This window comes from Triturus cristatus, chromosome 4_2, assembly GCF_964204655.1.
Source record: "Triturus cristatus chromosome 4_2, aTriCri1.1, whole genome shotgun sequence".
NCBI classification, from domain to species: Eukaryota; Metazoa; Chordata; class Amphibia; order Caudata; family Salamandridae; genus Triturus; species Triturus cristatus.
The window spans coordinates 44,658,125-44,672,375 of NC_140586.1; the positions used below are offsets into that span (position 1 = coordinate 44,658,125).

Here is a 14,251-nt window from a genome sequence, read left to right on the forward strand (position 1 = left end):
CAGGGCTGCCCACTGTCGCCACTGCTTTTTGCCCTAGTGCTGGAACCGCTCGCGGCTTGGATACGGTGGGAGCCCATGATGAGGAGCTTTCGGTGGTCCGTCGACTGGGAGGAACGCGTCTCCCTCTACGCGGACGACATACTGCTTTACCTGTCTTCCCCTAGACGCTCCATCTTGACATTACTGAACATCTGCAACATATTTGGCCGGGCATCGGGCTATATGATAAACTGGTCGAAATCGATCCTCCTGGTGCTACGGGGCCCCCCTCCGCGGCTACCGGCGGGATGCCGGCTACAGGTGGTGGAGGGGTCGTTCAAATACCTGGGGGTGCATGTGACGCTGGATCAGGCGGAGTTTTTCAAGCGTAACCTAAGCCCCCAGATGGACCGTCTCAGGCGTGATGTGCTGCACTGGGGAGCGTTGCCTCTGACTCTGGTGGGGAGGGCAGCGCTCTTCAAAATGATGGCCCTGCCGCGGTTTCTTTATGTGTTGGAGAATACCCCGTACCCGGTGCCGCCGACCTACTTCCGCACGATAGCAGCGCAGGTTTCCAGCTTACTCTGGGGAAATAAAACGGCGCGCATTGCGCAATCAAAATTAGTTCGCGGGTGGTACGATGGGGGAATTGCGCTCCCAGATATCCAACTCTATTACTGGGCGGCGCAGCTTAAGGTGATCAACCAGTGGCTTCACGCGCCTCAGTCTGATCCCGCATTTAAGGCGGACAGGGATGTGTTGGGGGAGAGGGGTATGCTCTCCCCTCTATATGATGCCCGACTGGCCTCGCAGCTGATTGGCCCCCTTAAGCAGACTGTAGCTATCTGGCATATGGCACGGGCCAGGTTGGGGTGGCGGGGGGTCCTGACTCAACTTACGCCCCTTTGGGACGCCAGGCAGCTGGGCCGTTTAAGGGACAGCAAAGGTTTCGACGCTTGGGATAATATCGGAATCTCGGTGGTAGGCGACGTGTGGCAAAAAGGGGCGGTCGTCCAGTTCTCATATTTACAACAGCACTATGAAGTGGCTCCCTCAGAATGGTTCAGATACCTCCAGATGAAACATGCACTGATGGCGCAACTGACTCCTGGCGCCCAGGTTCCGGAGGCGTCCCCGTTGGAGGATAGACTGTTGACGGAGTACATGCCAAAGAAGGCTACGTCCTTCACGTACCGCAAGCTGATTAACAACTTGCCAGACCCTTTGGGGCTCCTGAGGGAACGGTGGGCTGCGGAGATCGGTGACTTTGATGACCCGGAGTGGCGTGAGGCGCTGGCCTCGCCGCGTGAGGCGGGTATATCCTCGCGACTGCGGCTGGTGCAGCTGCGTATTTTGCATCGCTCGTACTTCACCAGATGCTTGTTGCACAAGATGGGTAGAGCGACTCACCCCTTCTGCCTGCGGGGCTGTGGGGAGGAGGGAACCTTTTACCACACTGTCTGGGAGTGTCCCATCCTTCAGGTGTTCTGGAAGCGGGTGCTGCGCACAATGTCACAGGTGTGTAGGATATCGCTGGTGCCGGAGCCCTGGCGCTGTTTGCTGAATGTGTGGGAACCCAATGATCTTGATCGTCAGGCGCAGGGCTGGGTGTCGCTGGGGATCATGACGGCCAAACGGAATATAGCCCAGAGGTGGGGAGCGGTGGAGGCGCCGTTGCTGTCTGTGTGGAAGAGGGAGATGGACGCAGCCATGTTTGCTGAGCGGTCAGTGTTTGTCAGGCGGGGATGCCCTCGCAAGTGGGCCAAGGTTTGGGGGGCATGGAACAGGTACAGGGGAGGAATATGTGATCCGCCGCCTGTGTCTGATGAAGACTCCCCTGATTCCGATGGTTGAGTTGGTTTGTGGGGAGACGGGGAGAGGGGGAGACATGGTCCTTATCACTGCATTAGCGGTGGGATTGATTGAGGAATTGTGCATTTGGGTGGGAATTTGTCATAAGATTTCTGAGCAAGGTCTGTCTCGATGTCCTCAAGTTCTAACTGTTGTGAAAACAATAAAAAAAAATATTACAAAAAAAAAAGAACTAGGAAAGTTCATCGCCACATTTTCAGCCCTCGACAAAGCGCAATCTTCAATGATAAAGATCTTCCCAGGGAAGGTTTTTGAAGGGGCCAGAAGAGGCAGGGGTCACTCCTCCAGCTGACAGTCCTACTAAGGCCCTAACAGATCCCAGGCGAGGAGGAACAATGGCTGGCATGATGGCCCATCAGGGAACCTTCTACCCCTCCTGCGGCAGCGGTTGAAGGAAACACAACTGGCCTCGAGGAGGACCCAACAACAATGGATACATTGGTAAGCCCTCTTCTTTCATCACCTCTCCATTTAGGGGGGAGTTTACGTCTTTTTGCACACAAATAAGGGTACCACATAAAATTCTATGGCACCCCGTCAAACATTGAGACCCAGCCCTCTGGCCTTTTCCACCCAGGAGATGTCCCTAATAGACAAAGAGGTACAGGACCTTCTAGCCAAGAGTGCAATATGCTTCTCCCACCTCCATCCCAGTGGCTTCCTCAGCAACTTATTCCTGGTAGAGAATAGGGAGAGGGGTTTCCTCCGAGTGATCAACCTCAGTTCCTTCAACTAGTGTCTGGTTTACTGCCACTTCAAGATGGAGGGTATTCACCTCCTCAGGGACATGCTGTTTCAAGATGACTGGTTGGTGCGTCTGGATCTAAAAGACGCCTACTTGACGGTCCTCATCTTCCCACTTCACTGCAGGTACCTCCAATTCGAATGGGGAGGGCAAGTTTTTGAGTTTTGGAATCTCCTGTTCGGCCTATCTTCTACACCTTGGTGCTTCATGAAGCTCCTCAAGCCAGTAGTGGAGTTCCTCCGGACTCTGGAGATAAGGTTAATCATATACCTGGACGACATCCTGCTGATGGACCGTTCATGGAACTGCCAAATAGCCGACCTGAACACCAACATACATCTCCGGCAACACCTGGGGTTTGTCATAAAGAAGTCGGATCTGATGCCTCAACAGACCTTTCTTGGCAACGGTATACACTCCAGGGCTGTGACCCTGAGCTTGCCGGGCCAGAAGATAAACAAGATCAAAAAAGAACTGAGTAAGGTTCCCCAGAGGGACAGGATTTCTCTGCATCAACTGGCCAGGATTGTTGGTTTGTTATTGTCCTCGATACAGGCTATTTTCCTGAGGCCAATTACATTACCGGGCTCTACAGAGGCTGAAGGCAGCTCATCTTCGGAGGGGCCTTACCTATTCAGAGCTGGTGAATGCTGAGGTCGGAAGCCAGGATGGAGATGCAATGGTGGATAGACCACATGGAAGCCTGGAACGAGCGGGCAATCTTTGGATCCCGTCCAGACCTGGTGATAGAGTCGAACGCCAGCCATCTGGGTTGGGGAGCCAGATGCGTCTCAATCTCCATAGAAGGCAGGTGGACGGAGGACTTCCTTCCTTTCCTATTTATCCAGCGATTGGCGGCCCAAGTCAAGCGTCAACGGGCCTCTCTCATGCTGATCACTCCAATTTGGCGGGCACAAGCATGGTTCCCTTCCCTTCTGGAGCTTGCATGGGCCGTGCTGGTACGCCTTCCAACCTTTGCCGAGATCTTGACGGATTCTCTGGGCCAGCCACATCCTCTGGTCCTCCAGGGCCATCTTCATCTCATGGCATGGCAGATTTTGGGCGACGCTGGCAGGACATCAGACTTTCGCAGGGGGCTGAATTCCTCATCCAGCAGGCGTGGGGCCCAGGATCTACCAAGAGGTACAAGTCTGCTTGGAGATGATGGGTTCGTTGGTGTGTGGAGAAACACGTAGATCCCGTGGGCAGCAGCGTTACTGATGTCGTGAATTTCCTGGCAGAACTCTTTCATGATTGTTTGGCATACTGCACCATCAACTCCTTCAGGTTGGCTATCTCAGCTGGCTATATTCCAGTGAACAATTTTCCAGTGGGTGAGCACCCATGGGTAAGTACGCTCCTCAAGGGTATTAGGATGTCCGGTCCCCCGGAGCCCCGATATGCGGGCTTGTGGAATGTCAACCTGGCAATACAACCAATAACTTTCCAGGAAGGAGATATCAGGAAGCTGACAATGTTGCTCTGCCTCATCTCGTATAAGAGAGTTTCGGATGTGCTGGCCCTAGATCTGTCGGTTAGCATTGTTACTCCCAAAGGGGTCACCTTCAACATCTCCAGGAGAAAGAAGACGAGTACCAGTTCGGTATCTTATCCCGCTGTCCTGGATAATCTCAAACTATGTGTGGTTAGGTGCCTTAAGGCATACGAAGACATGACACTGGACATTCGCCCCCAAGGAGAAAGGCAACTCTTGATTGCCATCAGAAAGCCTTACAAGGCCGTGTCCCCTCCGACTATTGCCAGATGGGTGAGATGGATCATAGCAGAGGCCGACATTGATGTCACTGATTTTGGAGCTCACTCCACCAGGGGAGCTATGGCCTCCAATGCTGTCCAGCTATAAGGCATACTCGAGGATATCATGTATGCGGCAGATTGGTCATCGGATTCCACCTTCAAGAGGTTCTATCTTAAACCAATCTATGATGCAGCCGCACTGGCGGTAAGTAAGCTTTAAACATGCATAATCCTCACCTCCGGTCCTGACATAGAATTAAAAATGTCCTAGTTGACATGAAGGAAAGTTTCAATTCAATTAAGGATGCGGAGGCGAGTATTATCCGCCCTGGCATGCACTCCTATGCTACCCGCCCTCGGAGGAAAAGGGGGATTAGCTCTACACTATGCTGGAACTCGATGACCTAGATGCTGTGTCTATCAGGGAAGTATCCTGGATCTTACTCAACTTCAATATAATGCTATATGCAGTGGTGCCAAGTGCAATGTTTTGCTCTCTATCCGACAAACAGACAGGTTATGTAAATGCTATTTGATTACGGTAGTCGTACTTAGGAATGGATAAACTAATGTTGTGGTTATTGTAGTTATGCTCTCATATGCTTTGATCAATCAATCAATCAGGGAATTGTAAGCGCGCTACTCACCCGTGAGGGTCTCAAGGCACTGAGGGGGCAGGTCCGCAGATCTGTTTAGCCGAAGAGCCAGGTCTTGAGGGTCTTCCTGAAGGTGTTCAGGGAGGGGGAGCGTCTGATGTCTGCCGGTAGCTCGTTCCAGGTCTTGGCTGCAATGTGAGAGAAGGATCTTCCACCTGCTCTGGCTCTGTGGATGCGTGGGGTTTCGACCAGTGCGAGGTTGGACGATCGGAGGTTGATGCGTTGTGACCTGTTATACCACGCCTGTTATATGAAGTATGATATTGGAATTTCTAACATTTTTCACCATATCCTCCTAGGTACCAATTCAAAGACGGAATGAGGTCCAGAGCGCTTAACTTCCTTCAGTGAAGAAGAGGAAGGACTACGGCATGTTCTGTGTTATATAGACTATCAGACTGTTACTGGATTGGAGATTTGGTGACCATCGTTACTCCCTGTGGTTCATGGGAGTTGTAGTATTGTTGCTGTGTTTTTTACTTTTACCATTGTACTTGCTATGAATACAGAATGAAGAAAGCTATGCATAATCATCGCCTCCATGTTCTTAATTGAATTGAAAATTTCCTTCATGCTAACTAGGGCATTTTCAGTTCCAATCAGTCCAAACGTGGACTCAAAGCTTCCAGGCGTTCCCACAGGGATGTCCAACAACCAACCAGGGCCCGAAATAGAACTATAAACTGGGCCTCCAAAAGCACAGCAAGGCAACAAGTCATACACAATTCTAAGTCAGGAACGGAGGCTTCTGATTATGCTTTTCTTTCTTTACTGAAGCAATAACAGCAGCCAATCAAAACTTTAACCCCTTGCGTGCTGCAAACGGCCCCTGGCCGTCCGATGTCACGGTGGACGTGTGCAGAGGACGGCCGGGGGCTGTCAGAACCCCGCCCACTCATTAATTCGCCCGCACCGAGGGGGAATTCGCACAGCGCGCAAGGGGTTAAACTACATAACCCAGAAGGCTTAGACCCTCCTCACCACCAATCACTGTTCACCCCATAGGGTATATATGACTGTGACATGAAAGTCCTTCCTCTTTCTTTCCTATGGTAGCAGCGAGTTAAGTGTAACTTTATTACTTATTACATTGGTGTGTTAGTGCTTATACTGCTATTTATGCGTGTGCTGCGATCTGATTGCGTGTTTAGAATCACCCGAAATTACTGGTGGGGTGGGAATGGGCCGGACACGCTAGAGGGGAAGTCCCATTTCGGCTTCTGACTGGCTCGCGCATGCGCGAGCAGCCAATCGGAGATAATTGCTTTCCGAACAGCTCCTTGCTGTGTGCTGCACAAGCAGGTCTTTCCTGGTCCCTAAAATGCCTGACGGGGCACATAAATGATAAAGGGCACTGCCCTAGGAGAGTTTTGGGGTGACTCCCTCCACATTTTAATTATTTTAGCAGTCTGGGGCTGTTACTTAGTTACATAATTTCCAGACTTGCTGATTAAAGGCTTTAGGCCTGTGACGGTCCAACACTCAATGACACCATGGCATACTCTCCCCCTTACCTCCTCCATCCCTCAATTACCACAATGGCATACTTCGCCAAGGAGGTAGATGACTATCCTGAATATGCTGAATATGAAGAGGTACCTTACGAACACCATATGGAGGAGCAGCTTCTGGAGGCCTTGGATTCACACATGCAAGACTCTGTGAACAGAGCATTGATTAAGGCCTTGCAGCCTTTTACTCAACCCTTAAAGAATTATGGCAGATGTGTGTTGAGAGGCTCTTTAGGAGAATCATCAGTTAAAGAAGTGCAGTTGGGCGATCAGGGCTTTGCCTAAGAGGTGTCTTTCTTAAATTCTTCTGCGGACATGCTGTCGCAAGTGGCCTCTGCGGTCCTTAAAGACCATAGTTATGGAAGCTCATATATGTACAGGGTACTCTGGGTACCTCCTCCATTTCCACTCCAGGGTGGGCTGATGGGTCTTCCCCTTCCTCACTGGATACTTCAGATTCGGAAAAGGCGTAGGAGAAGCTACGCCCATCGAATAAACGCAAGCGAAAAACATACTTTTTGGGATCAGATGTCCCAACCAATAAAAACCTACTTTTTGACCCAAAGAATATTGTTCACCCAAGATCTATGGAATGGGTGCCCTGCAGAGAGGTCGCACACTATGTGCAGGAGAATATGATGCAGGCTTTTGAGCACGAGGTGCGCAACACTTTAAAATCGGAGTGCCCTCGTGCTAGCCTTCTAGGTAAGGTAACGAAAACCCTGGAACTGGACCCTAATATGGCAACTTTTCTGAAGAAGTGTGCTAAAGACCCAAAGAAGAGGCTGGGTAGAGCTTGAAGGGGATGCTAGGACAAGCTCCTGGATGTGTCTTGTCCCCTCACCAAGATTTGGACCTGGCAGTCCGGGCTAAGGATTTGAACTCCCATCTTGAACCGACTGAAGTTCTTGAGTGGGCACAGAGAGCTCTATGTTTTTTGGGTATGCTAATTGCGCCCTATCTACAGAACATAGAAAATCTTTTCTGATGAGGATCGACCCTCAATTGGCAGACTTGGCTTCTACAGAGGCGGGCTCCGTGTTTTGTTTGGCGACAAATTGGTCAAAGATCTGGGAAAATATGTATCCACGTTTTCTGCCCTGGACGAGGCCCAAACTTCGCTTTAAAAAGTTTTTCACAGTGGCCTTTTTGCCAGGGCCAGACGCTTCAGGGGTTGGGCACCTGGCCGTGGAGTCTATCAGGCTTCCAGAGGATATGAGACCAGAGGACGTGGTGGAGCTCCCCGCTTCAATTTCTATCCCACCCACAATCAAGGTGGTAGAGGCAAGCAAAACCGTGGAGGATATAGAGCAGGAAACTACTCCAGTGACACCTCATATTCAGGTAAAGATTGTTTAGACTTGGGAATTGTTGGTGGGAGGAAGGATTGTTTTTGTTTCTCCACAATTGGGAGAGGTTAACCCAGAATCCATGGGTTCTTCAGACGGTCCAGGAATTTCACCTGGAATTCTGCTCCTCCCCGTCCCAAACTCAGAGACCGAGCCCATTCTATTTTTCCCTAGCAGAGAGCGCTTTCTTAGACAACGATGTTATGTCACTGTTGCAGAAAGGGGTGATTATAGAATCATGACCTCATCCTCGGCTTCGCCAGCACAATTGTCCTGGTTCCAGAGAAAGACCGAGGGTTCCGTCTTGTTTTAAATCTCAAGGAGTTCAATTCCTGGATTGTGTACTGCCACTTCAAGATGAAGGACATACACTTGTTGAGAGACCTATTATTAGAGGGAGACTGGATGGTTCGTCTCAACCTTAAGGGCACATATTTGGTGGTTCTTATTTTTCTGCCTCATCGGAGGTTACTGTAGTTTCAACTGCGTCATCGATGGTTCGAGTGTATTGCCATGCCCTTCGGTCTTTCCCCTTCCTCTTGGTGCTTCACCACGTTGCTTAGACCCGGTTGTACAATATCTCTGGGAAAGTAGAAATTGTCTGATCATTTATCTAGATGATATTCTAGTCATGGCGCAGAGTGCGTAGACGGTCTTACTTCATTTATCTTGGACGACTCAGCTCCTTCAGGATCTGGTGTTCGTCTTCAATACAGACAAGTAGGTCATGATTCCCTCCCAGACAATTGAGTTTCTAGGGTTTCAAGTGGACTCTCTGTTCACACTGCTGTTGCTTTCTTTAAAGAAGCGGATTTCAAACAAGAAATAGTTGAAGAGAGTGCTTGCTTCTCCGACTATATCCTTGAGGATTCTGGCGTGCCTGGTGGGACTTTTGGCCTCTTCGATTCAGGCGATATTCCTGGGCCCTCTGCATTATTGGGCCCTGTGGCAATTGAAGATATTGCATCTTTGCAAGGGTTTAACTTACTCAGAACCGATTGTTCTGTCCAGGGAAGCCAGGACAGAAATATCCTGATGGTTGGATCATATGGCTACATGGAATTGCAAGGCTTCCGTTTGCTTCCGTTCTGGAGGTAGTGATAGAATTGGATGTCAGTTGATGGGGCTGGGGCACCAGTTTCGGCTCTGTGGAGGGGGGGGGGGTAGATGGTCCCCGGAAGAACTACCCCTGCATATCAATTGTCTGGAACTCCTGCCGGGTTCCTTTGTTATTCACACTCTATCCACGTGGCAAACGAGTTACTGTATCCTGCTGCGAATGGACAATGTGTTAGCTGTACAGTACATCAATCGTTTGGGGGGCACAGGCTCACGTCTCCTGGCAGAAATTGCCAAGGACCACTGGCATTATTGCCTTCAACACCAGCTCTCAGTGACATTGGAATACATTTCAGTCAGCTTCAATGTGGTGGCAGACTGGAACTCCCATTTTCTTCGGGATTCCAGCAATTGGAGACTTCACCCCAAGGTGTTTGAACAACTGGACTTGAAGTAGGGTCCGTGAACAGTCAACTAACCCTGTTTTACAGTTGGCGGCCAGATCCCCAGGCCCTCAATTCGGATGCATTTCTTCAATCTTGGACAACGGGCAGGCTTTATGCATTTCTCCTGTTTGCCATGATTCAGCAAGTACTGGCGCAGATTCGTCGTCAAGGAGCGAAGGTGGTCTTGTTCTCTCCTTACTGGAAGGCGCTGTCATGGTTTCTGGTGGCATTAACATTGTCATGTGCCCCTCCGGTTTGACTTTGCTCATTCCCGGACCATCTTTGGGATCCAATGGGATTTCCTCATCTGCTTGTGACTCAGGGATAGTTGTACCTCATGGCCTGGAGACTTTCCAGTGGCACTGGCAAGTGCCGGGAGTTTCGCAGGACACAATCTTTTTCTGTCACAATCTTAGACTCCCTTCATGCACAAACGTTATCAATCAGCTTGGCATAGATGGGTTGGTTGGTGTGGTAAACGAGAGGTGGATCCCGTGGGATCCGGTATTAATATGATTGTTAATTTTCTATCAGACGTGGCAAGTCAGGGACTGGCGTATAGGACAGTTATAACTTTCGTTCCATGATTTCAGCCGACCATTGGCATGTAGCTGGTAAACCGGTCGGATAATATCCTCTTCTTAGTAAACTCTTGAGGGGTATTAGGTTGGTTCAACCACCATAACCTCAATATTCCACTGTGTGTGATGTACATGTGGTACATTGTTTCATCAGGAATTGGCCCGCGAATTAAGGGCTTTCACGCTAACAGTTATCAGCAAAACTTACTCTGTTGTTGTGTCTCATTTCCTGCAGACGAGTCTCTGATGTGAGAGCCTTGGATTTGGCAGGTAGAGTATTTACTCCTTCAGGAGTATCTTTTACAATTTCTCAACTGACTAAGACTAATTAGATATGTGAGTTATCCTGCAATTCCACATCATGAGAAATTATGTATTGTACAATGTTTAAAATGCTACGAGGTCAATACTCGTGAAGTGTGAAATGATGTGGCAGGTCAATTGTTGATTTCCTTGCAGAAACCTTTCCGCCCTGTCTCTTCAGCGACTTTGGCCAGATGGGTTAAATGGTTGCTGGTTGAAGCCGGCATTGATGTGTCCATCTTTGGGGCTCATTCAAGGACGGCTCTATGGCCTCAAAAGCTTTTATGACTCGTTCTCGTTCAGAGGACATTATGGCTGTGGCGGATTGGTCTTCTGTTTCAACATTTAAAGTATTTTATCATAAGCCAATTGTTGATGTAGCATCTAATGGGGTCGCACAACTTTAAATTAGCATAATCAGCTAGCATGTCAAGAATTTTAAATTCTATTAAGGACACGGAGGCAAGGATTATCCCACCCTAGGATTTGTTGTCGTACTATTGACTGTTATGCTGGATATATGAGTTACAAGTTGTTGAATTAACATATGTTTATGGTGATTGGTTATTCCTTTACCCCCAAGTGCTGAAGCTATATTTCCTGGAACTGGTATAATATGGCTTATGTTCTCTTTTCAGGAGCTGAGACCAAGATGACCTGAAGGGTCTTGAATGGCAGTTGCCTCTGTTTCGGTTGACGATGGAGGAGCTCCATCTTCGTTCGTGGGAGCTGGTTTCTGGATGATGTCGGATGGCCGGTGGAGTTCTGTTTCGATGGGTTTAATATTCATGGACATAATTTGTTGGATTGTTAAGAAAGAGGAAGGACTTTCACGTCACTGTGATATAAACCCTATGCGGTGAACAGTGATTGGTGGAAAGAAGTAGGTCTAGGCCTTCTGGGTTATGTAGTTTAAAGATTTGATTGGCTGCTGTTATTGCTTCAGTAGAGAAAGAGAAGCATAATCCTTCCATCCATGTCCTTAATAGAGTTGAAAATTCTTGACGCACTAGCTAGAAATGTTTTTTACTCTTCTCAGGGAAATGTAGTCCACCAGATCAGGGTGAACATCTCAACAGTTATTCTCGTCAATTCCTGAAATAGAAAGTAACCAATGCAAAGTCTGGCACCAGAGAGCTGTACTACAGAATATTGCCAACAATTATCGGGTGGGAGAAGAAGAAATAGGACAATTTTACATTAACACATCGTTATGCCATTTTTCAAACTTGTACCAATGCACCAAAGAAAAATACATCTAATGGGTGGGATAATCCTCACCTCCATTTCCTTAATAGAATTGAACATTCTTGATGCATAAGCTAGAAAATGTTTCATTCTATGTCAGGACCTGAGGCTCCAATTATGCTAGTTCAAAGCTGCGTTACCACCACAGACACCACATCTACAATAGATTTATAGTATTGTTTCTTCATTGTAGACTCTGAAGACAAGTCTGCAGCTCTCAGTGTCCTCTATGTGTGTAGGAAGCTGGCTCTGTATATACTGTACCAAAGTAAAGTATAGTGTGCACAAAGTCCAGTGGATCCCCTAAGGCTTACAGAGGCTAAAGTAGATAATACCTTACTCTCTAATTGTGATATTGAGGGCGAGAAGTAAGGCTTTATCAGAGGGTAGTGTTAAGTACTCATTGTATACACTCAGGCAAGAAAAGATTTCACACACTCAAAGACTGAACTCTGACCAATTGTTTTGTATAAAAATATTTCTGTGTTGTATTTGATTTTTAGAACCAAGCCAAACTCGGTGCAGGTAAGTAAAATAATATTTTTCTCATGCAATACAATTGTATGCAGATGAAAGCAGTTACAAGTAGGTCAAATGTTCAGAAACAGTTGAAATTACTTTTTAGTTACTTTGCAATTACTTTGTGATTTTTTTTTTAAGTTACTTTCCAGATTACCTTTTCTTTTTTTTTTTTTTTTTTTAAAATTTTTATTGAACAATAATTCGGTTACAAGCACGGGCCTACAACCACCAGGGCCGGCCGCTAGGTACAGAATGAAATATACATTTATCAGGCTGCAGTCAAGTTCCGGGGCGCAGCCCCGTAGTGGCTCCGGATAGTTCTAAAGGAACAGGAGACTTAAGTCCAACAGACACAAAAACTAAAAGAAAAACAAAAGGCGAGGCATAAGGGCAAACAGTGCGGGTCAGGCTTCCTCCGGGGAACTCCAGTGCAGACCATTAAGCAGCCGGCAAAAGGAAGGAGTACCGGAAGGCTGGGGATGGGGGGGGGGGGGTCAAGGGAGATGAACGTCCATATGTAGTTATTACAAAAGGTGCCAGGAACCATCAAGGGTCAGGGGGACATGGCGATATCGGTGTCCACCAGGGGGGGCGTACAGATACCCCCGCGATACGCATTCCATAGCCCCCAGATTCTACCCCATGCCCCCGGCCTACCACGGGCCACATACACAGTCTTCTCCCTGAACATACACCAGTCCATATTCTCCTTCCATACTGACACGGTGGGCGGCCGTTGGGCGCCCCATAGCTGCGCTATATCTCTCTTGGCAATCATGTTCCCCAGGGCCGCCCACCGAGTCTGAGCCGCGGTGTAATCATTGGGCTCCCACACATTCAGGACACAGCGACGCACCTCCGGCAGCAGCACAACCCCAGTGACCTGTCCCATAATCGTATGGACCCGGCGCCAGTAGTCCGCCACCTCGCGGCACTCCCACAGGATATGGAGAAAGGTGGCGCTGAGCCCACAACCCCGCTTACAGAGCCCGTCGTCGGAAAATCCCATCGAGACCAAGCGAGGACCCGTCACATACACCCGGTGAAGAATCTTGAGCTGTACCAACCGGAGACGGGCTGGAATGGCGACCTCCTTGGGGGACGACAGTGCAGACTGCCAGTCCTCGTCGTCCAATTCCACCCCATCCCCCATCCAAGCCTCCCGGAGGCGCACAAAGAGGTCAGCCCGATGATTAATCAGTTTTTTATAAGTTAAAGAAATGGTACTGTCAGGGACATGTCCGTCAAGTATGCGGTCCTCGAGGGGCGAGGAAACCGGGATCTTGGTCCCCTCCCCAAAGACCGAGAGCAGGGCGTGTCGAACCTGGGCATAGCGGAAGAACTCCCTGTCCGTAAGCTCGTATTCGGCCTGGAGCGCCGCGAAAGTCTTAACCGTGCCCTTATGCCACAGGTCTCCCACTTTGCTGATACCAATCGTATCCCACTGGTCAAACCCCTTCGTAGTCCAGAGGCTGCCCAGGCGGTCGGAGGCAAACAAAGGAGTAGCACATGTTAGTCGCTCACTCCAGCCCGTGGCCGCAGTGGCAGCCCTCCAGGTCCGCACCGCAATCTTAGTAGGACCCGTAAGGGTCCGGCCTGCCGAGCGGGAGTAAAGTGCCCTGTTATAGTTCCCGCCGGGAAGCAGGAACTTGTCCATCTCATACGCCGGATTCAAGCCAGGCGCATACGTGGCATGGTTAATGGCCGATAGCTGCGAGGCCCAATAGTACCTGCGAATGTCAGGAAGCGCGATGCCCCCGTCGTACCAGGGGAGAGTAAGCTTAGCAAGAGCAATACGCGCCCGCCCGTCCCACACCAGTCTTCTCTGCAGGCTCTCCACCTCCCGAAAGTAGGCCACCGGGATAACGTCGAAGGAGTTCTGGAGTGCATAGAGGAACCTGGGAAGGGACATCATTTTGAACAGCGCGGCCCGACCCAGCGGGGACAGGGGCAGCCTGCACCACCGGGCCGTGTCCTCTCGCAATCTCCGGAGTGGACGCAGGAGATTCTGCTCATAGCGAGCCACCGGGTCCAGCGAAACGTATATCCCCAGGTACTTAAAGCCGCTCAGAGATATTTGGATCGGAAGCCGAGGCGGCAGGAGAGGAGGACCACCAGAGATGGGATAGACATAGGATTTAGACCAATTGATCGTGAGACCCGAATTGTTCCCAAAGGAAGTCAGAACGTCAAAGAGGACGTTGAGCGACTGCCGCGGTGAG

General features: G+C 49.5%; 1 pseudogene; it reads left to right on the top strand.

The window, feature by feature from the left end:
* Positions 1-6,548: 6,548 nt before the first annotated feature.
* On the top strand, positions 6,549-7,880 carry LOC146832918 (uncharacterized; annotated as a pseudogene).
* The last annotated feature ends 6,371 nt before the right edge of the window (positions 7,881-14,251 follow it).